This window comes from Euprymna scolopes, chromosome 14 (genome assembly GCF_053919585.1).
Source record: "Euprymna scolopes isolate OS-2025 chromosome 14, ASM5391958v1, whole genome shotgun sequence".
Lineage (NCBI taxonomy): Eukaryota > Metazoa > Mollusca > Cephalopoda > Sepiida > Sepiolidae > Euprymna > Euprymna scolopes.
In genome coordinates, this window is record NC_136495.1 from 12469032 (window position 1) to 12492536 (window position 23505).

Sequence of the window (23505 nt, forward strand, 5' to 3'; positions counted from 1 at the left end):
TATCAAAACACACAAAAGAAAAACGAATTGATAGGAGTATAGATAGATTGTAGCAAAATTCGAAAATGGAAATATTTGAATTTCAAATGAAACAAATAATATCTACTGAATTGTATTGTCACATGCAATGAAAATATCCAAATACGGTAGAAAATGAATTAGTAAGCAAAACACTTTTCGAAGACAATTTGCGAAAATCAGAATCTGCTAAATTGCCCACAGATTTTCAGTTTTCAGAAAATACGTCCATTTTGTTATAATTAGAACTCTCTCGTTTATTTAATTTCGGGAAACTCAAATTTCGCTAATTTTCTTTGAAAGTATTTTATTAACAATTTACTTTCTACCTCATCGTTTTTCTTAATTTGTGGATATGTTCCTTATTATAATATATCCATCTAGTAGATATAATTGAGGTAACTTAAAACTCAAAATAGCCATATATCGAATTTCGCTACGATTACCATACTCCTTGGGAGACTACAGTCCTTCTGTACAATAATTTTTCAGAACACGCAAAAACACACAAAAGAAAAACGAATTGATAGTATAGATAGATTGTACACGACAATACTCCACTCAACGACAATACTCTACTCAACAAGTACATCCTGACGAAATATTAAAAATGGCATAGTATTTGAAGCGCAAAGTAAGTTCCTCGATGCACGAGAAATCGTGCACCTTCTCCTGATTATCTTAGTAATCTCTAAGGACTTGGCTATATACTTTAACAGATCAGTAAAATTCTTGTCCTCAGAAGTAAGGGGTCGCAAAATTTATACCTATAAGATAATTCATTGGTAAATTGCGGAGAGGAAAAGTAATGTTCTTTCTATATTTTCTAACTCAATGGTTTAGAGGTAAAAAAAATTGAATGCTGGGATATATATGTAAATCATGAACATGTCATGTGCAAGAAATAATTTCGGGATTTATAAAACTTTGCACTGTAAACACATTAAATAAGAAATGCAAATATTTCTGTAGACAGAAGCCATCGTTTTTGCGTAATAATTAACTAATTTTGACAAGCGCGTTGGAAATGCTCTTAGTCGATGTAACATGAGTGTACTTTGGAGTTTTCATGAATAAAAATATGCAGTGGATATACGGAGAGTTTGAATGCGAAACATAACAAACGCCATTTTATCTAAGCTGTGGAACTATAACTTAAAAAAGAATCTGCAATATCACACGTAAAAATAATATTTTACTTGTGATATCGGCATCTGTTTTTTTTTTTTTTTGTTCGTAAAAGTCTAGATCTGATACGTTCGTCCTTTTTACTCGTTTTACATTAAAGGTATCCATGTACACATACGCACACACACATACACACAATCACACATGCACACACAGACGCACACATATATGTATATATATATATATGTGTGTCTATATATGTATATATGTGTGTATATATGTATATATATATATAAATATTTACACATATGTATGTAAATTTATTTACTTATATATATATATATATATATATATATGCACATACAAATTTATATGTATGTACACATATATATATTCTTATATATATATATATATATATGTGTACATACAAATTTATATGTATATATATATATATATATATATATGTATATATATTATGTTTGTACAAAAATAATGTCGTATTGGTGACGTTCAATATGAAAGGCTCATAACTCCTTTCATAATAAACTTCATTAATCGAAATAAGAATCATTAGAATCGACATATTCCAGTTCAACGATTTGACCTTTGACAACTCTACCAAACTCGTCCGACAATTTTGGGTCTAAACACTTGAAATTTTTGATATAGCTTCCTTGGATAGGGATCTAACTTAATAACTTGATGTGAGCCCAAAACAATAAATGTTAAGGGGTAATAATCGGGGTCAAATGTTTAACAAAAATGACCTCTGCGGTCTCGACCAAATTACTAAGACAATTTCTGGTGTAAACATTTGAAATTTTACATAAATGGTATTCAGAGACAGGCCAAGCTGTTTAATAGGTTTGGGTCGAAATATTTTAGTTACCAATATATAAATGTATGTATGTTTGCATGTCTGCCTAAAAATTTCGAAAAAGCTGACAGATGGGTACAAGATTAGTATCATTTTGAAGTTCCACCTTTCAGACACAAGTATCGAAGAATTCGCTTAAATCATTAATATCTTTACCTGAAGTGTGCACTTTTCTACAGGGGGGTCGCTTTTTTCACCGATATTTTCGAAAGTCATCTCTGCTTTCGATAGTCTAGCGTTAATTTAAACCTATGTCACCTAATATTTAGCGGTGGTCGTAATAGCAAAGACGTCAGGTTTTGTCCCGTTCTCTTCCTCTTTTGCGGTACGGGTTCGAGCCTGCCTTCGTACTAATGTAATGTTATGACCCTTTAGGCTGTGATCATAGCGTAGTATCTGTAAACTGTGGCAAAGGGGTCAATGGTCAAAACATTATTATTATTGCTATTGTATTCTTATTAATTTATTTGAGCGACGGATGGTCACTGGATCAGTTATTATGATTAGAAGAATAAACAATTAAATTGAAGAAGAAATGATTGCCATGTGAATCGTAAAAGGAATGTGAAAATAGAAAATATATGTAAACATTATTTTGGGGTTTTGAATGAACAAATAACTAATTGTGGACATTAGGTTGGTCTGAGACACGTAATTAGGTGACGTAAGAGAACACGTGATGTAGTTAGTTTTGGAGAGATTCAGAGAGTTAGATAATTGACCAACGGGGCGGACAGACGTTTAGACAGGGGCGGACAGACAGCTAGGGAGCAAGCTCTAAGAATAGAACGTGTAGACGAACTGCAGATCATGTGAAAACCATTTGAGAAAACTCTAATAAATTCATATTATAAAAATATAAAGAGTTGTTTTAATGGTTTCACAAATAAGAACAGACGCCTCAATTGGATGGTGCTGATCGTTTCATTGTTCGTCACGGAGCAGCGGGAAGATGCAGAAGAACTCTTCAAGAAAAAAGGTATGAAACATATATTATTCTTCTTACATATGAACTGTAAAAATATCCCGTGTGATAAGTCTGGTACAACATGATTCAGTTTACACGTCAATATCATGTCCTCCGGCTAAACAACATGCATGCGATTTATACGTTTATTATCTGTCTGTAAAAAGAACAATATCTTACATCCACTAGATAACACATGGCACGTTTTAATATATCATATCCTATAATATAAATCAATATACAACACAACCACATTTTTTTGCTCAACATACACATTGAAACACACGAGCAACGCCGGGCTGAAATGCTAGTCATATATAAAAGTAACATACGTCAGAAAACGATATTGTTTTTGCACCAACCTAATATATACATATGCATATACTTATAAAGTAGACATAGAAGTTTGGAGAAAACACGCCTTTTCTCTCTTTGTGAAAAACAATGTATTTTGTTTAGGCGCTATATGCTTGTTTAATATAACAACAGAGTATATATAAATGTATAATAGTTTCTCTATCTTCCTAAGTCCATGTTTTATTTATCTTACTAATCAACAGCCTACTAAACTTTGGTGCATATTTTTCAAATCTATATTTTTGATGATGAATAATCAATGTATGTATGTTATCATTGCGTTGTCTATTACGTACCATAAAAAATACGAAAATTGTCTTAGAAAGAAAAATGTCTGACCATATAATGCGAAAAATGAAGCATAGATTAAAAAACTCACGTCGCAATATTTTAGAAAAAAACCATATCAATATTGTGATATCTATTATACTATTTATTTTTATTGCGAGCTACAACACACACACATATATATAAATATATATATATATATATATATATATATATATATATATATATATATCAAGTGTTTATTCTATTATAAAATAGTAATTATTATGCACTTGTATTTCAGCTCAGCGTTGCCCGGGTATTTGGAAGTGGATGTTGAGCAAAAAAAAAAAAAAAAAAACGGTAAATTTTGTTTTAACTTGTAAAGATGTAAACAGCATCACACTGACATTGGAATTTATATATAGTACTTGCATGGGTTTCCGGCGTTGCCCGGGTGTTTGGAGGTGGGTGTTGAGCAAAAAAAAAGTGGTAGTAGGAAAACAGGCTCGAACCCGTACCGTGAAGGAGGAAAAGAACGGGGAAAACGTGACGTCTCTGCTGTTATGACCACTGTCAAACCAGAATCTACGTAGGTAGATGTCATTAAATTTATTTTTTTCATTTGTTTATCTGCTAATATGAAAATCGTCGGCAAAAAGTTAAAAAAAAATAAGGGTGAAAAACATTTATTTTTTTAAGGTTGGCACGTTTGTACAGGTCTGCTAATTTATTAATTTTCTTATTAGTTAGGGTTTTAATTATTTTGATGCAGTTTTATTCGGTAGATCTTGTCCGGAATCCGACTTACAAGATTCACTAGAAAGACCAAGTTTACACTGATCCACTACTTGCTTTTCGAACTGTAGGCACTGCCAAAGGATTGTGAAGAACGGAGAAATATTCCCGTGACGTCAGACTTGTTATACGAAGTCTGGAGCAGTAAAAGCAACCTAATGACATTTAAACGTTGTTTTATCTTCTTCAAACGGCAATAAATTATTAATCATTGCTAGGTATATTAAATTTTAATATTTAAACAGTTTAATGATGATAAACATTTGTATATTAAATATGCAATAGGGATTTACTAGATATGTACGACATTTCATTTGGTTAATGTTTGGGGCACAAATCGCCCCTATTTTAGAACTAAGTGAAATCAACCATTCCTATGTATACCTCTGGTTTCAGAGACTAAATGGAAACATTTATACTATGTTTAACCGCATGCTACGAACACGTTCCTCTCATACCACTTTAGTGGATCCTGTATTCTTTATGATAAATACATATTTTATTTTATACACTTTACACTACTTGTGGTTTCGTTCCTTTGTAACCCCTAGCACGGGTCTACAACAATTGGCCGACGAGGACGATTCAATAACTTCCCGGATCAATCAAGAATAATTGCTAAGAACAACTGAATGACGAACATTCAGGCAACGAATTCACTCTAAAAATAAAACAGCAATTGGAAGACAGCATTTGACGACAAAAGGAATTAAAGAAAAAAAGAATACAATCAGCCGGACAACGCCGGTCTTCCAGGAAAAAGAAAATGACCGACCCGATAGAGATCAACCCCAGGAAAAATAGTTATACAATCATTCCAGGGAATGAAAAGCTCAGGAAAGGGGTGTTATGGGGTATAAATCACCCCTATGTGAGAACTTAGTGGAATAAACCAGTCCTATGAATGCCACTGGTTTCAGAGAGTAAATGGAGGCAGTCATATCATGCTGAACCGCATGCTACGAACACGTTCCCCTCATACCACTTTAGTGGCTCCTGTATTCTTTATGATAAATACATATATTTTATGCACTTTACGCTACCTGTGGATTCTTTCATTTGCGACACATAGCGCGCGTCTACAGCAGTTAATTACCGGTTTCAATTTTTTTTTGTAAAAAGTGACAAAAAGTTTATTATTTGTGCAATAATATTTTTCAATCGGCTTTAATCTAACGATGAAAAAACAGCTTTGAAGAATAGCGAAAGAATTTTATACATTTTGTGCTTCCATATCTCAGTTGATAAACCTGTCGGCGTGGTTGAATGTTAGAGTCTGGTTTTATGTACAACTAGCAGTTCTACACGTCTTTGTACTCTTCATAACTTGATGTGCATATGTAAATATATATTAAAAAGTTTGACTCATGCCCAGGAAACATACATCTAGACCCAAAATTAACGGAGGAGTTTGCTAGAATCTGCAAGTGTCAACTCTTTAAACTTTGACCTCTTGGTAGCGAAAATTACGTCTCAAAACTGATTAAAAAGATAGCCGCATGTTTGAATACCCTTTATGTGAAATTTCAAATGTTTAGACTAAAATATTCTGCGTTGCATCCACGATAGGAGTCGTTAGGCTTATAAACCTGACGAATCCTAGCGTGGACGCAACGCGGAATATTCTGTGTAGCTTAATTGCCATAAGCCTGACGAATCATAGCGTGGATGAAACACGGAATATTCTGTGTAGCTTAGTTGCCATATATTTTTTATTACGTATTATCTCGCTCTACCTATGTATTGAACACTGTTGAAGTAAATAATTAAACTTTCGCATAAATTATACTTTTGTGTATTAATTTAAGGGAGTATATATATATATATATATATATAACTTACTATATATATATATATATATATATATACACATATATATATAGATAGATAGATAGATAGATAGATAGATGGATAGAATAAATGACAAAAAGTGATATTCCAAAATTCATGATGTTGACCATCTGATAATATCTTGGTTTAAATTAGTTAGCGTATACAACATTTGACATTATTTGTTTCGTAGCGCAGAATCAATCACTCACTTAATTATTATATCAATTAGTGAATCTATGATGCCCTTAACTCATCATTCAATATGGCGTAATGGAAAAATATAAAGGTAACTGTAGCTTCTCTTCCAATTTTTGGAGTTGTAATACGTCAAATCACATTTCAATTCCTTTTCACGGATTGAGTATCGCTATTTCTTCTGATGAGTTAAGGGCATAATAGATTCACTAACTGATATAATAATTCAGTGATTGATTTTGCGCTACGAAACAGATACTGTCAAGAATTGTATAAGTCCACTGATTCTATATATTGCTCTGTAATCACATTGAGCTTCTTATATAAGGATTGATAGATAATAAGAAAATATATTTCTACAGAAATATGTATATATATATATATATATATATATATATATATATATAACAACATGGCTGACGAGAGCCAAACATTATTTACGATTTACAATTAACTGATCATTGTTATGTTAGGCTTGAAATAGACGGTACCAATGTTTTTCTGACCTTTAAGGACTACCAAAATCACCACAGAATTACCCCCATATGTAAAACGATGTAACTTTATTAAAATTAAAATTATCAATATAAATTCTGTAGCATTTCAAAGAAGTAGGGCAAAATAAACTAGTAATAATTAAAAAAATATATTTTCATCGAGCGAAAATAATGAAATTGCGTGACGAAAACCGTGTTTACATGATTGGCGCTTTAAAATAACGTTCTCATGTAGTAAGCATTTCGAACGTGAAAACATACCCGTCTTTAATAAATCTAGCAAAAGTCAACTAACAGTCAGATTTTAGTGAAATTTTCGATACTTATTTCTTTTAGAATGAAATTAAATATAAAATGCAGTTTCCTTAAAATATACAAGGGGATTTTTTTTAGTGCGTGCCCCGCCCTCATATTGATTTTTTCGAAATTTAAACAAAATACATTTAAATCGAAATTTCTATTTATTATGAAACATAAGAATTCAAATAAGTAAAACATATATTTTTTTTAATTTGAATACACATGTTGAACAAAAAATTACCTTTAAGTTGCAATTAAAAACATGATATACATGTAATATTATTATGTTTTTTTTTAAATAGCGTTTTCTCGAATTAATATATACTATAATCAGTTGAACTGCCAAAAAAAAAACTTCCTAAAAATTAATTATTTTTTAAAAGATTAAAACAATTAAAATTCCATTATTTCAAAATTATCCGTTACAGCATAGATTTTTAATTGTGTTTAATTTTTTTAATATTAAATTTTAATATAAACATGAATCTTGTCAGCTATTTATCGCCGGATTAAAACCAATTTAAAAATATTATTGCACAATATTAAGCATTTTGTAAACCCCCTCATATTTTCTATCTCTTTTTACCAAACAAAATATGGAACCCCGTACGTCACCAAATGAGCATTCAGTAAAACCGTATTTCATATTTAATATACAGAAGTTTATAATATTATTAATCGTTAAACTGTGTAAATCTTAAAACCTAACAAAATTGTAATAAAGATTAATTATTAATTGCAATTTAAAAGGATAAACAAAGGTTTTAAAAAATCGTTAAGTCGCAGAATGCTTTTCCATAGTCTGTATAGTTAACACAAATCTGACGTCAAGGAAACATGTGGTCCATTTTTCACAATCGTTTGGAAGCCTCTACTGACATTCTGTACGTTTACATAAATAAATAAATAAATAAATAAATATATATGTATATGTATATATATATATATATATATGAATACAATTTCGATTAAGTGCCAGTGTAGTTTAATGTTTTAAGCAGATTAACGAGTAATTCCTTTTGTAGTTGATGTTATACAAACCGTGCTGATTATGTTATATAATTATCTTCCTATTGTGAATAAAAAAAAAATCAGCTCGCTTGAATTTAGACAATAAATGTAGATTGTACTCTTCAGTTGTAATATGTCCGTAGCCGATATTAAACTTCCGACGGTGTTGTTAAGATCCCCGCAGACAATACCGACTATAAATCCAGATTAATCGTAACATTAGACGCTTAACTCGCGAGATGTCGCTGCGAAGTATCATGGTCGACTGCGTCGGTTAGGTGCCGTCTGCCAGCAACTCATCATTCTTGGCCCCGACATTATCATCAAAATAATGTTTTACTTTTGATAGAGAGATAATGATCCATATTTTTAAGAGTCTCCAGAATAGATTTTTAACAAGGTTTTGCTCAAAGCGGAATATGCTAAAACACCAGACAACAAAGAGGTGGGAGGTGGTAATTAGTGAACGCGGTTATACACGGTTAGCGACAGGCGCCATCACTCGTCGCAAAAATGATCGTTATGGCCCTTACAGGTTCGGCTTTCCAGAAAGCAATTATTTCATGGTGAGTGGCATTTGACCTCGTTCTAGTTCTGTTATCCCTGTTTGCCTCTTTTCCCCCGGGGGCGTGTGTCCTAGACCAGGAAAGAAGAAATACACTGAGTCGACATTTACACAAGCAGCCGCCACGTTTGTCCTTTTGAGATGATTTGTATTCTGTTAATGGCGTCAACGTACTTTATGTCAAATATCCTTTTGCTCTTTTCAAATCTCTCTCTCTCTCTCTCTCTCTCTCTCTCTCTCTCTCTCTCTCTCTCTCTCTCTCTCTCTAATATATGTCTATGTGTGTGTGACGAGTTAAAATAATGCAGATTATGATTTACAATATGCATTGTTCATAAAACAAAGAATAAAAAGAAACGTGAAATATTTTCTTATTCTTACGATTGAAACTCAATGGATTAAGGAAAGAAATCACTTTATCTTTGAGGCGCAGTTGGAAAAAAATAAAGTGTGAAAAAAAAAAACATGCGACGTTAACCGTTCGCTGAGCAAGAAATAGTAACGGAAAGATGTTTGAATTTAAAAGTGTTCGCAATAAAGTTAACTCCGTTACTTCTACCTCATTAATGAGGTCAAATAGAAGTAACGGAGTTAACATTTACTGAGGGGCAGGTTTTTTTTTTGGGGGGGGGGGGTTACACAACTTCTTGGTTTGGTTACTCAACTTTGGCTGGTTTTGTTTTCCCAAGATGTTGGGGAAAAACCAACTCCCCATCAAAAGGGGATTGACCAAATTGAATAGCAATCGTTTGATATAAGGACTTTTCCTCGCATTAAAGCTGATTGCTACGTTCCCGGCGCGATTGCCGAGAACAATGTCTTAGATTTGAATTAGTTTCGCATTTTATACAAAAAAGCCGAATCAATACGTGAAAACCCAAAATATCAATAATTTTATAAAAGTCGCTGTAAATAAATCTAGACGCGACCAGCGTTCCAAAATCCTAGATATTATTATCTAGGGCATACATAAAAAAAAACTTCTAAGCGATAGTAACGACGCCGGGACCGTTGGTGAAAAAAGACTTTTCGGACATACAAAAATTCTCGCGCCGCATTTGCCTTTTATATATATATATATAAGGCAAATGCGTCATACTTTAACTACACCGATGAAGACTGAAGGATCGGTCGAAAATTATGTACTTATAAAAAAAGTTTTTTAATTTTTTTTCATAATATTATTATTTTGTATTCCTGCACGTCACCGATTAAAAACGAATGAAGAAATGTTATAAGCTTTTATACTTTTCGCATTCTTTTATATTCATATATACATATATATACACACACACACATATATATATATATATATATATATATATATATATAGACTAGCGGGAGTACCCGGCGCTGCCCGGGTGTTTGTGGGTGTTTTGGGGTAAATGAAACGAAAAATCGTTGACCGGGTGTCCCGGGTGTTTGTTTTAAAAAAACAAAACGCGCAGTTGGAAAATAATAAAGGGTGAAAATAAAAGTGCGACGTTTTACGGCAGGTGCTCGTTGTTGACGGTTTGATGACGTCAACTTTGAGTGCGGGACAGTATTTTATTTACGGCGAGTCTGTTCGCTTCGTCTTCTTCTTCTTTTATATTTTATATATATATATATATATATATATATATATATATATATATATATATATATATATATATATATATATACGAAAATCGTAATACCCATGCGGCGATCGAAAATTGTTGAATATTTATCTTTTGAAAGTGGGGCAAATTAAATAGACAGGCGACCCCGGTTGTTAATTCGTAGATATTATCATTTAGGCGCGATACAAAAAGTTTTAAGAAGTTGTGAGGCGACCGATCGGTTCTCGGAATAACGCCTTTCTTAGGCATACACTAAAATGCACACACACAAACATTTTCGCTTTTATATTTATAGGTTATATTAATATTTAAGGGTCCTTTTAAAACAGTAAACCTTACGCAATGATACACACACACACACACACACACACACACACATATATATATATATTATCATTTCAGCACGGCGTTGCCCGGGTGTTTGGAGGTGTATGTTGAGAAAAAAAACGGCCAATTTTTTTTAACTTTGACCCCTATTATGACCCCTGAACCTTTATTGTTTTGGGCTCCAATAATATTATTAAGTTAGATTTATGTCCAAGAAACCTATATCTAAAATTTCAAGTGTTCAGGGCCAAAATTGTCGGAGAAGTTTGGCAGAGTTCTCAAAGGTTAAATCGTTGCACTTTTACCCCTTAGCAGACAAATGTCTGGCCAAAAACCGATGACAAAGATTTTCCCAAATCTCAGTACCCTGTATATCAAATTTCGTGTCTGTAGACTGAACATTGACAGAGTAATTGCGTAGGGAAATGTACACAGACAGACACACAGACAAACACGCTCACAGCATGTACCAGACTGTCACCTCTTTGGACCTTCTATAGTCCAGCCCATCTACTGATGGCCGGCCCAAACTGTTGTGTCCTGAACACCCACCAGTGCAAGTCCTGGAAGTTCCAGAGGCTTTATTGCCATTCACGCCCATATCTGCATCAGTCCTCATTGAATATCTGTTTGCCGTTTTAAGCTACATCCAGCCTTTTTGTTATCGAGATGCACACTGATCGCAAAGTGTGTATTCCATTGCATATCAAGTAATGTCTGTGCTTGATGTTTTTATAGTAAGAGAGACTTTGCACTGAGACAATACCACTCTCTAAACAACTGTCAGATTAAACCAAAAAGAAGAGCAAGTCAACATCATTGGAAGCTGCAGGTTTATATCAGGGTTTTCCTTCTCCTAGAGATGTTGCCTTCACCACAGCTTACGGGAGCCATCTTACCCCACCATGCCATTTGATCCATGACTTGAACTTAGGTTGCTGGGCACCAGAGCGTACTCCACACGCCGGTGAATCATATGTGACGCAGCTGACAGGGCCTAAGCTTTTCTGGAGGTTTCTCTCAGGGTAATCTCACCCTTAGCCTTTGGTTAAAAGAACCTTGGCCTACAAGGAAGTGGAGGACCAGTCATACGGCGTAGGACACTCGCCGTTCATCAGAGCCCTGTCTGCATTGCAGTGGTCACGACGTGCACGTGGGGTTGATTTGTTTGGGTGAAGCACAGTATGACGCTAAGACATCTGCGTGCCTTTAACACACGTCCACACCAGACCTTGACCACACACACACACACACACACACACACACACACACACACACACACACAAACACACACACATAAATATATATATATGTGTGTGTGTGTATGTGTGTGTATGTGTGTGTTGTTTATTTGTTTTTGCTAGTGATACTTTTTGAATGAATTCAATTACTTATACAAATGTGCATTTTTACCTAAATTTATACAAAAGTGCATTTTTACCTAAATTCGAGTTAGAAATACTTTTCCCTTAGACCAATTTGGTACCTCCAAATGGGGAACGGCATATGTAATATTTTTTAAATACCCACTTACACGTGTTTCGACGTATAGGACTACTCAGAGTGACTAGATTCAACAAGTTTCAGTCTCCCCTTCCTTACTCTTATATGTTTTTATTATTATTGTGTATCTATATTCATATCAAATTCTTTTTTTATTTATTTAAAAATAAAATACTGTGTTATAAATGGACCATCGTCTGCAAAAGATCTATTTAATTTGCATATTCTTATTAACATTCATTTTATTTCATTTCCTACTATTTGGGGGGTTATTATGGGAAGATTATCTTTATTAAACTATTACGTGTAATTATATTCATGCAGATATTCTACATGATTTATACTCGTGTATTATTTGCATAAAAAGATTGTAGTAAACACCAACACCTTTCTATATATCTTTATGCATGCGCATATATATTTGTTTAAAATATTTTGCCTACCGAAATCCTATGTCAGCTTTTAGTATACAGATATAAAACTTAATGTATAGGGGATTTGAACCCATGTGAAACTTCCAATTTTGGTTTTAGCCGGGGAAATTCGGTGCAAATTGTGAAAAGTAATAAAATGAAATTTACCAGTTAAAGGTCAAACGACCACATGGGGAACATGCATGCCTAATGTAATAGCTATTGGTGTATGTTTTAATTTTTATTCATGCAGCAAACATATCGGAATTAGGGTACGAGGACAAATAAATCTTAAGCTAAACGTTTTGGTTACGATTCTCTGTAGTGACGCACGAGTCATGTTTTTGTTATATTTCATCTTTTAAAATAATTACTATATATATAAAGTATAATAATAAATAAATGAATGCATTAATCTTAATATCATACTTAAGCGTATTTTACGACCGGGCAATTCCGAGTCGCTTGCTAGTGTATAAGCTATTCCATTTACTTTCGAAAGTATTTTCTTAGTTGTCCTAAATTGTAGGGTGATGCATTTTTACATTATTTATTTAACTACTGATATGTGTTTTTTACAGTAGGATAACTAAGTTGATAAGTTTTTTGCCTAACCATCAGGGACAAATAAATGAGATTTTGTTTTAACTTTTCTGGCAGAAATATTTATTTTCCTAATGATTAGATTGAAAGTTGTTTATGTATTTTTAAAATGTTAACCTCCTTATCAAATTGATCATAGCTGTTACGTTGTGTGTGTATATGTATATGTGCTACAACGACGTACATGTTGAATAGTGGGGTTTATCTTTTTCTGTATATTCATATACGTGTAAATGCGTGTATGTATATACATCGTATCATTTAGTTGATCGGCTAGTGTGTACATTTTAACATTCATGCAACAGTTTTAACAGGAAACGAATGGCGTGGGCGTATGAAAACAGCTGTAGACAAACAGTTCTTTTTAACAGATGTAAATAACACAACACATACATGATTTATTTACAAACATTTATTTTCATGATTTCAGCTGACAGCTTCAAAGATTGCAATGTCTTTACATCTTGGCTGCCTGAGATGACGCCGTCACTCGCCTCATGGATAGACTAACTCCCCTCTTGAGTCGTCTGTTCTCTCTGATGCCCAGTTAACGACTGACTAGAATCTCCCCAAATCTACATCTAATCACGTGTCTTATTACGTATCCCATTACGTGTCTCATACTAACAGCTGATGTAACCTCAATCTAGTTATTTGTTTATGCAAACCAAACATCATGTTTACATCTATTTTATTTTTTTCACATTCCTTTTGCGTTATTATTAACCAAGTCAATCATTTTTTCCCAATTAAATTGTTTATTTTTCTTATCATAAGCATTTGCTTTAATCAATTATTATTATTATTATTATTATTATTATCATTAATAATAATAATAATAATAATAATAATAATAATAACAATAATAATAACAATAATAATAATAATAATAATAATAATAATAATAGTAATAATGTTTTGACCCTTGGCCCTGCATGCCACAGTAAACGTAGGGTATGATCGCAGCCAAAAGGTCACGGCATTATATAGTTTTTTTTTAAACTCATCTAATAAAGAAGATTTAAGACCATAAAATTTCAGTCTTTTTGTGTTATCTTCTATAGTTGATGGGGAGATCATTTCCTAGGAGTTCCAAGCAGAGTATTTCTACAGTAGGTTGTATCATATTGTAGTTGCTATCGGGGTTCATTCTGTAATGGAAAACTCTCCATCTAAAATTCTTCAGAAAATGCTAAGGGACTTTTTTTTTAATTTAATTATTTGAACTGTTATTCTCATATTCTAGTCGTTGTTTTCACGTAGTTTCGGTCGATTATTCCTCTGGGTCTGTGGCCCAGTGAATAAAGATGCGGAATATCTACGATTCCAGGTGGGCATTGTCCGAAGGAAGTGGGTTCAATCCTACCCAAAGTCGGTCAGTCGATTAGTAGGCCAAACCGCGGTGAGATGACAACCTCTATTGAAGGCAGTAATTGCTATGAATGTAATTGGAGGATTCGATATTCCTATCCGGTTGCGGTAAACCTAACGAAGACCAGAAAAATGACTTGCAGAATCGCTGTGAAAACAACTACAAGATGAGGATAATAGACCAATATATATATCTTGGCTTGTTTTTCTTGAAACATGTAAAAATATTTGAGGTTACTTTATACCAAACTACATTTTGTAAATAATTAGACTTGCATAAACAGTTCATTGTGGAAAAGGACAGAAAGACGATATGAAATGAGATGAAAAAAAGTAACCGTTTCTGCTGCACTCATTTGAATTAGAACGAAGATGATTTTTTAGTTGCCTGTGTGTGTCTGTCTGTTTGTCTATCTGTGTGTGTGTGTCTGTGTACATTTTCCTACACAATATCTCTGTCAATTATCAGTCTACGGACTCCAAATTTTATATACAGGGTACTGAGATTTGGGAACATCTTTGTAATCGGTTTTCAGCAATTAATTTGTCTGTTAAGGGGTCAAATTGCAACGATTTGACCTATGAGAACTCTATAAAACTCCTCCGACAATTTTGGGTCTAAACACTTTAGATTTTAGATATAGGTTTCTTGGACATGGATCTAACTTAATTACTTGATTTGAGCCCAAAAATTAAATGTTATAGGGTCATAATAGGGGTCAAAATTAAACAAAATTGACCGCTTTTTTTTGCTCAACATACACCTAATAAGTAATTCAATAAATTTGTGGATTTAAACTTGATTTTTAACTGAAAACGGAATGTATTCTTTGTTGAACATATCTGGAAAAGGTGGCAAAGCTCAAACCACCAGGGAGGGAGCTTAGGATGTAATTGGAGAAAAATTGGCAGATGAGAAAAATTTAATAACTTTTCAAACTCGAAGATATTTTTCTGTGCACAGTGGAAACAGCTTTCGGTGGTTGTAGGAATATTATTTACGAGCTTGCGACAAAATTAATGAACGCTCGATTCCTGCATAGGAGAAGGCTATCCGCACTGAAAAGCTATGATACATACTAAACGCTTGGTTTGCGGATTATTAATTACTACACCCACATACGCACACGTACGCTTAATCCTGCGCACACACACAAACACGCGAATATATATATATATATATATATATATATATATATATATATATATATATATATATATATATATATATATATATATATAGCATTTAATCGTAAGCCATGTTTAATTTCATAATCGATGGATAGCTAATCTATATGAGTCGTGGAAATGAGGAATTTTTAGTGAGTTTGTACTGATTCTGGACTTTATAATTTTGCTGGCATAGAGTAAAAGAGCTTCTCGTGTTTACACGAATTAATTATGTGCCGGAATGCTAAATGATTTAATTTTTATGCAGCAGGTCTAGTTTCTGATTGGTTGATAGCAAAACGTCGTTTAATTTGATTCGTCTGTTCTAATCGGCAGTGTTTAAAAATTGAATCTCCCAACTTCCAATTAGAAGTGGGGTAGGTCTCATTGCTGCTTTGACGGCTTGAAGACTAGGATCCATTCCTGACACTCAGCCCGACAGGTGCGGGGCTGGGGACCGGCACTGTACTTGTCGAACTGAGGTACGAACTTTCGGGTGGGGCAAGTTTATTGTTTGTCGACTGAGGCGCTCCGACCGGCAAATGCCGAGGAGTTTGCCCAGGCAATTTTTGTCGAAGCAAGAGTGCACCTCCTTTAGGGGACCTTGCCTATTCTCCTACTTTCTGGATCTTGTGGCACACATTGCTCTGGTGGGGAGCAATCAAATACACACCCCTTTTAGAAGTGTGGTATGTATCCTTTTTGCTTCAGAGGCTTGGGGTCTGGGTAGAAAGTACTTCTCAAAGATCCGTTCTTGACACTCGGACCGACAGATGTGGGGTAGGGAACCAGCCCTATACTTGCCAGACTTAGGTATGCCGCTTGGGTTTCTACTAAAGAGGTTCACACTCACAGGCCTTACCACCCAGCTTTCGGGTGGAGTAAGTTTATTGCTTGTCGCCTGAGGCGCCCCGACTGTGGAATGCCGACGGAAATTCCCAGGCAGTTTTTATTGAGACAAGAGTGCCCCTCCTTTAGGGGAGCTTGCCTTTCGACTTTGTGTCACACTTTGGTGCGGTGGACGCCAAACAAATATCTACCTCATTAGATATCAAAAATATTGCAACACCCTGCTATTTTTTATAAAATGGGAAAATCCGTTATGTTTAATTATGTAAAAAAAATATATGCATATATTCCCATATATAAAACCAAGTAAATTACATCATGTAAAATAAAAAAAATTATATATTTAGACCCAAGAATTTTAGCATAGAAAAAAAAGAAAGTTATTTTTAAATTTTGTTAAACTGTCAAGGAAAAATGTGCTTGTGAAAAAATTAAGGAATTATATTTTATATTTACCGTCAAAAAGTAAGCATGTGTTAATGAAGCAAATTTTACTGTTGATTATGCGCTTCCGTTCTAAAATACATATATTTATACATGTAATACGTATCGTAAAAAGAATTGATTTTTTGTTAAGTAAAATAAAAAAGAAAGAAAATAGTAAATTAGAAAGATTAATGTGCAGAATATAAAAGTAATAAAGTCAAGTTTATTTTACAAAAGTGATTTTATTATTATTTTTTATTTATTTTTATTTTATTTTATTTTATATTTTTAATTTTCTTTTAAAATCATCATTATTAATACTCTAGTCCTCATGTACGGCAGCTTCATTGTCGTCATTTGTTTTGTGAATTTGAGGAAATATTAATTTATTTTCTTCATATGATGGACGTTCGTCTTTAAAATCAAACGTGTCTGTGAATCTTATACATCGGATTCTTTTTATTTTGGTTTTCTCTGGAAAAGATATAAAGTAAACCGGGCTTCTTTTATCGTACCTAAAGATACTGATTTTGATATTTATTCCACTTTGCTTATCACTAAATGCGGCGCAAGCTGAATCAAATAAATGTATTCTACTTAAATTTGGGGTTTTAACACAAAAATTGTAATATAGGGATTTTAGATAATCTCCTACTTTCTGGACCTTTTGATATCTGGAATATTGCAGTGCCCAAAAATGTTATTCAATGTTTGTAAATTATATAAGGCGGTTTTTGATGGGACTAGACTGTTTAAATAATATATTCTCCCACTTCCTTTCATATTGAAAACAGTTCCATTCGGGTTCACCGTTTTTAAGCTATTTGAGCTAAAGTTTATATTTGCACCTTATTTAGCGGCTGCTTGTACAGAAATTATATTTTGTTTAAATTTCGAGATTAAATGAGCGTTTTCCAGAATATGGAAACCAAATTTATCGTTATCATTCCTCAGGGAGATTTTAGCATCGTCTCTCTTCAAAGCGATATTGATTATTCGACTACCGTCGGCTATCTCTACAAAGTGACTCTGAGGGTTAAGGTTCGGATCAAAATTGATAAAATTCGATTCTTTCGTAATTACATGTGCTGTTGCACCAAAATCGACAAGAAAGTTTGTTAAAGTGTCAAACGTACATGAAAATATATGTTCGCTAACAGATCCCTCCACATTTTTAATGGAGTCTCCATTGAAATTGTTGTATCTGCTATGGAAACTCTTGTGATTGGGTCGCCCACAATGATACAAATTATGTTCGTCTTTTACCTAGAAGAATTTTTTGGGGGGAAAAGTTGCGGTTTTTATTCGAGGTAAAATAGAATTTAATTTTGGTGATTTTAAGTGAACATTTTGACATTTAATATTTGTAGATATGTTTTTTCTGTTATTATTTTCTAAGTTTCCTCTTAACTCCCAAGTACTATCTTGAATTGACTAAAACTCGTGCGTTTTTATCTTTCCGAGTTATCAGGGTGGTTAATGGCTTAAAATCACGGTAACTCATTAAGGTCTATTGAGATTATCAGACTGTCGCTAATAACTTCGCCAGACATTTTTAATGAAGTTGTTGTTGTTTCGGTCCTTGTAATATATTATGTAGTCGTCTCGGCTTGCGTACGTTTTAAAAATGTCAGTTCCACATATAAAGAGATACTTTTACGTTTTCCTTTCGAGAAATAAGGCTGTCGTTATATGTTTAGTAATTTGCGGCCATCTTCCAAGGCTTCTAGCATTATGAGAGAAATACTTCTGTCATCTAAGCACTGTATTAATTCTGAAAAGAAAGTTGCTTTCTTTTCAATCAACTTAGAGTCGTTTTTCATTTCACACTGTGTCTTAGTTACCTTGTGTAACATTTGGATTCGTAAAGATCCTAAAAATTTACTTGCCACAATTCGACTTTTGATTCTGATTCATTGAGTAAAGTCTTCCGCCGGGTTCAAATAAAAAAGCCATTAAAAAAAAAGCAATAAAAATTCAGCATACCAATGTATAATAAACACTTACAAGCCTCCACCCCTTGGAAAAACTTCAAACTAACGAAACTCGCCATTTTTACACATTTGAAAATAATTTCTGACGAGGACGCATCAGACCGTCTGAAACGTACGTAAACGATTTCAATGACTTAAAAACCAAGACACGGAATAATAAAATAATGTTAAAAAATACACATTGTTGGTGACTACTCCCTTATTTAAATATGCATCTTTCTTTCGTTGGAATTCATCAACCAATTATATATATATATATATATATATATATATATATATATATATATATATATATGCATATTGAGCAGTATTTATTAGTCTATATCAAACAGTAGTGTAAGATAATAGCAGGTTTGAAAGTTTTATTAGCAATTTTCAATGTATCTATCTGTCTATTAATCTATTCAGTGATATTGTTAAAATATTTTATATTGAAAGTTATTTACTGTTTAAAGAATAAATTGATCTGGAATGTAAAAATGGATTCTAGCTAAAAATATTTACATAAATTACTAAAGTTTTATATAAACAAAATGACCATCAGCAGTTGGGCCCGTGACAGAGGTCACACGTTAGGAGACGTATGTTGTTTATGATGACGTAACAGAACTGCATGGTCAGGCGGTTAAGAAGTTTAGCCAGTCGGGAGTTGAAATTTGGCCATCACAGTGAACAGACGAGATATTCAGTGTCCGAGAAGCGAGGCTAGGTAAGAACAAGCATGTAGACACGTAAGCACACAACTCTGACCACCATAAAAGCAACTGAAATAAATTTATATTTTTAAAATATAAAGTGGTGTTCTGTGGTTTCACAAAAAAGAAAATCCAAGTGTTTATACATATGGTGTTGGCTTTCGCGTGTTTCATCAATGAGTCCGGCAGTTAAGACAGAAGAACTCATGAGAAAGGAAAAGTATGAAAAATCTTCTTTTTCTTTTTCTTCTTCTAATATATCCACCTGTCATATAGCATGAACATTTTTGATGCCGCTTGTAAAACACACACTTGTGATACCCCGTTGTAGAACATATGTCTAGACGTCGATTTGATACGTGGTTATACAATATGACTCAGTTTGGTTGAGCAAGCTGACTCAGTTTGTAGACCAAATCGCATCAGCGATGCGATTTCGAATCTTGGTTAAAATAAAGCACAACGTAGAAAACAGGGTTCTTAGTGAAAGAGATAGTTGGTGTCGAAAAAAAAAACATACAAATACACTAATATTTCTAAAAAAAGAACTTGGATTAAAAAAACTAATAAAAACGCGGGGAGGAGACAGTGTTCTGGAGACTATCAAAAATGCTGAGTTAAATACACGAACAACTTTTAATGTAGAAATGAATAGTACATAGCTACACACATAAAATAAGTTATATGTAAAACTTTATATGTTGAAAATAGTTAAGAAAAAGAAAACGTTTCATATATAAGAGAAAATCTAATTATAAACAGAAAAAACATCATTCAATGTAAAAAGTAGAAGGAAAAAATAATTTATGTTAAAATATCAAAATGCAATTCGCAAAGGAAATGTTAACTTACTTATAGAACAGGCAATGTTATCAAATATATCGGACTAGCATTTCAGTCCGGCGTTGTCCGGGTGTATGTTGAACAACAACTAAAAAGACGTCATTTTTTTTTTTACTTTAGCCCTATTATGTCCCCTTAATATTTATTGTTCTGGGTTCAAATCAAATTAAGTTGCATCCATGTCCAAGGTACCTATATCTAAAATTTCAAATGTTTAGACCCAAAATTAGCGGAGGAGTTTGGTAGAGTTCTTAAAGGTCAAATAGTTGACCTCTTAACAGCCAAATTTCTGGCCGGTAAAGAATTACAAAGATGTTCCCAAATCTCCGTACCCTGTATATCAATTTCCAGTCTGTAGACTTAAAATTGACAGAGTTATTGCGTAGGGAAATGTACACACACAGGAATACAGACACACAGACACGTTCACTTTTATAGATATACAGATTGTTTTGATTTGCGTGTCAGTCATTATGACAGTGCTTAGATTGGTATATGTTGTGCGACATAAAATTTGAACAAAATAATGTCCATCGCTGGTTTTGATCATGTGTTGTAAAAATGAATGATCTTTTGGGGGGTCGGAAGCAATGGACAGTCCCAGAATATTGTGAACATTGTTTTCTCCAGTTTGGAATTGCATTATTGAACATTCTTTAAAAAGAACTGGAAAACGTTGTTATTTTATGTAATTTACTTAAAATTAATGTTGAATGTTAGAATAGGAAGAAATAAATGTGTATTAATGATTTGTATTGTAATGTATTGGATAATTTGTTGTTTGTATTCCAGGAATCTGCAAAATGGTAATTTAGAATGAAAAAAAAAGCAAATTAATGAGTTAACAACTAGTTTTTTTAGATGCATAATATTTTAAAGAGAGAACAGGGCTAAATTTATGTAGGTTGTTGTTTATTTCGTTGTCCTCGTAAGTGGTACGCCCAAATATATTTTCCGACACGATTTTTTTCCGAGATTAGTAACTCGTGAAAAAGCACGATGGATGTGCTCCTGTAGGAAAAAAATCTGTTTTCCACGATGTTAGGTACCTATGTAAGGCGCAGACTATGCATGCCGGCTTCGAGTCGTTTTGGTAATTCTCGACATAAATTAAAAACGCGGACTGAGTTCTGTGAGGCATGACTGGCTAGGTATCAACTTTGGGGGATGCATTTCTCCAACAGACATATTGAAATAATGTCGGTTATGTCACTGGATGGCAAAAAAAAATAAGTAGTAAGGGGGACGTAATATATCTGCCGCCGATACGTAACAACTTTAGAAGTAAAATGTTTCCCTATTGTGAAGTAAAAATACCAAAATTAGTATGTAAAGCTATGCATGTGGGATGTCATAGTTTGGTATTTTGTAGCGGTCAGAGTGGGACAATTAGAGGAATCGCACCCCTCATCGTCGGGACAGATAATGGTTTAGCGGAGCGCTGACAGTCTGGCGAAAATGAGACTTAGGTCGCCTCAATTAAGGGTTTAGTTAAAGGAAGTGTTACATTTTTCTGCGGTCTGATTTGGAAGGCTGAGGGATTCTTAGCTTGGAAGTTCGAGTGAATCCGTAAATAGAATTATGAAGTTAGCAAGTACCTTTGAAAATTAAATGCCGACCACATAAAGTTAATTAGGAAGGGTTTTCCCTGTTTTTGGTCCTCAGATATAAAGCATGGATGATAAAGCATGGATGGAAAGAGATTAACACCTGAAAAAAGGGGTCAGAAGTTCATTGGGCGAGATGTCGGCAATTTTTCTTGAGGTAAGGCGGAAGGCGCCTTGATTTTGGAAATGGCAGGGAGATGGCTTACGTGGCAGCTGTTAAGGCTCGTGAGGTTAGTTTATCCACATCCCTGAATGGCGAAATAAGGCGTGAAAAAGTATCCGGCCGAATAAACGAAATAAAGCGGCAGACATAGAAAACATGCTTGCGTCGTAAATTTGTTGAAAAAAGGTTTGTATAAAATGAAAAAAACACATGCATATTAGGGATGTTATCTATCGTGCTCCTGGCTCACAAGCGTAGAAACCAAGTAAGAATAGGGAGAGTAAAAATATATCCATAGATAGACATTTTGAAAAACAAAAAAGGAATGGTGGAGTGTCAGATAATAACATGGTAAAAAGTTGAATTAGTTATTATTTATTTATTATTTATTTATTAATTAATTTATCTATTTATTTATCTATGTATTTATTTATACATTTATTTATTTATTAATTTATCCATTTATTTATTTATCTATGTATTTATTTATCTATTTATTTATTTATTTATCTATGTATTTATTTTTTATCTATCTATTTATTTATCTATTTATCTATCTATTTATTTATCTATCTATTTATCTGTGTATTTAGTTATATATCTATTTATCTATCTATTCGGTGATATTGATAAAATAGTTTTTATTGGAAGTTATTCATTGTTTAGAGAACAAATTGCTCTGAAATGTAACTATGAGTTCTTGATACTGGGAAAGGCTGCCCTCTTTCGATGTAAATAAGAAGAGTATTAGATAGGTGAAATTGAGATTAGGATAAGCTGAGACTCGAACCTTGTAAGCAAGGTTTAGAATTGGAATGTTAGAAATTTAGTCTATTGTTAAATTCTTCAGAGCCTCTCAGGGGTCCATCCTAGGCCCAAATCTCTTCCTGATATAAATCAATGATCTCCCAAAACACATACTTAAATCATTCATTGACATCTATGCTGAAGACACGACCATCTATGGCAACATATCAAAGGCCATAAATGACAAAGTTCTGTCTGATTCTCTTTCCTCTCATCTTGAGCGCGTGAAACAGTGGGGGAGGAGGTGGCTGGCTACTTTTAATACATCTAAAACCAAACTCCTATCTTTACATCACAACCGCTCTGATCCCCATCTG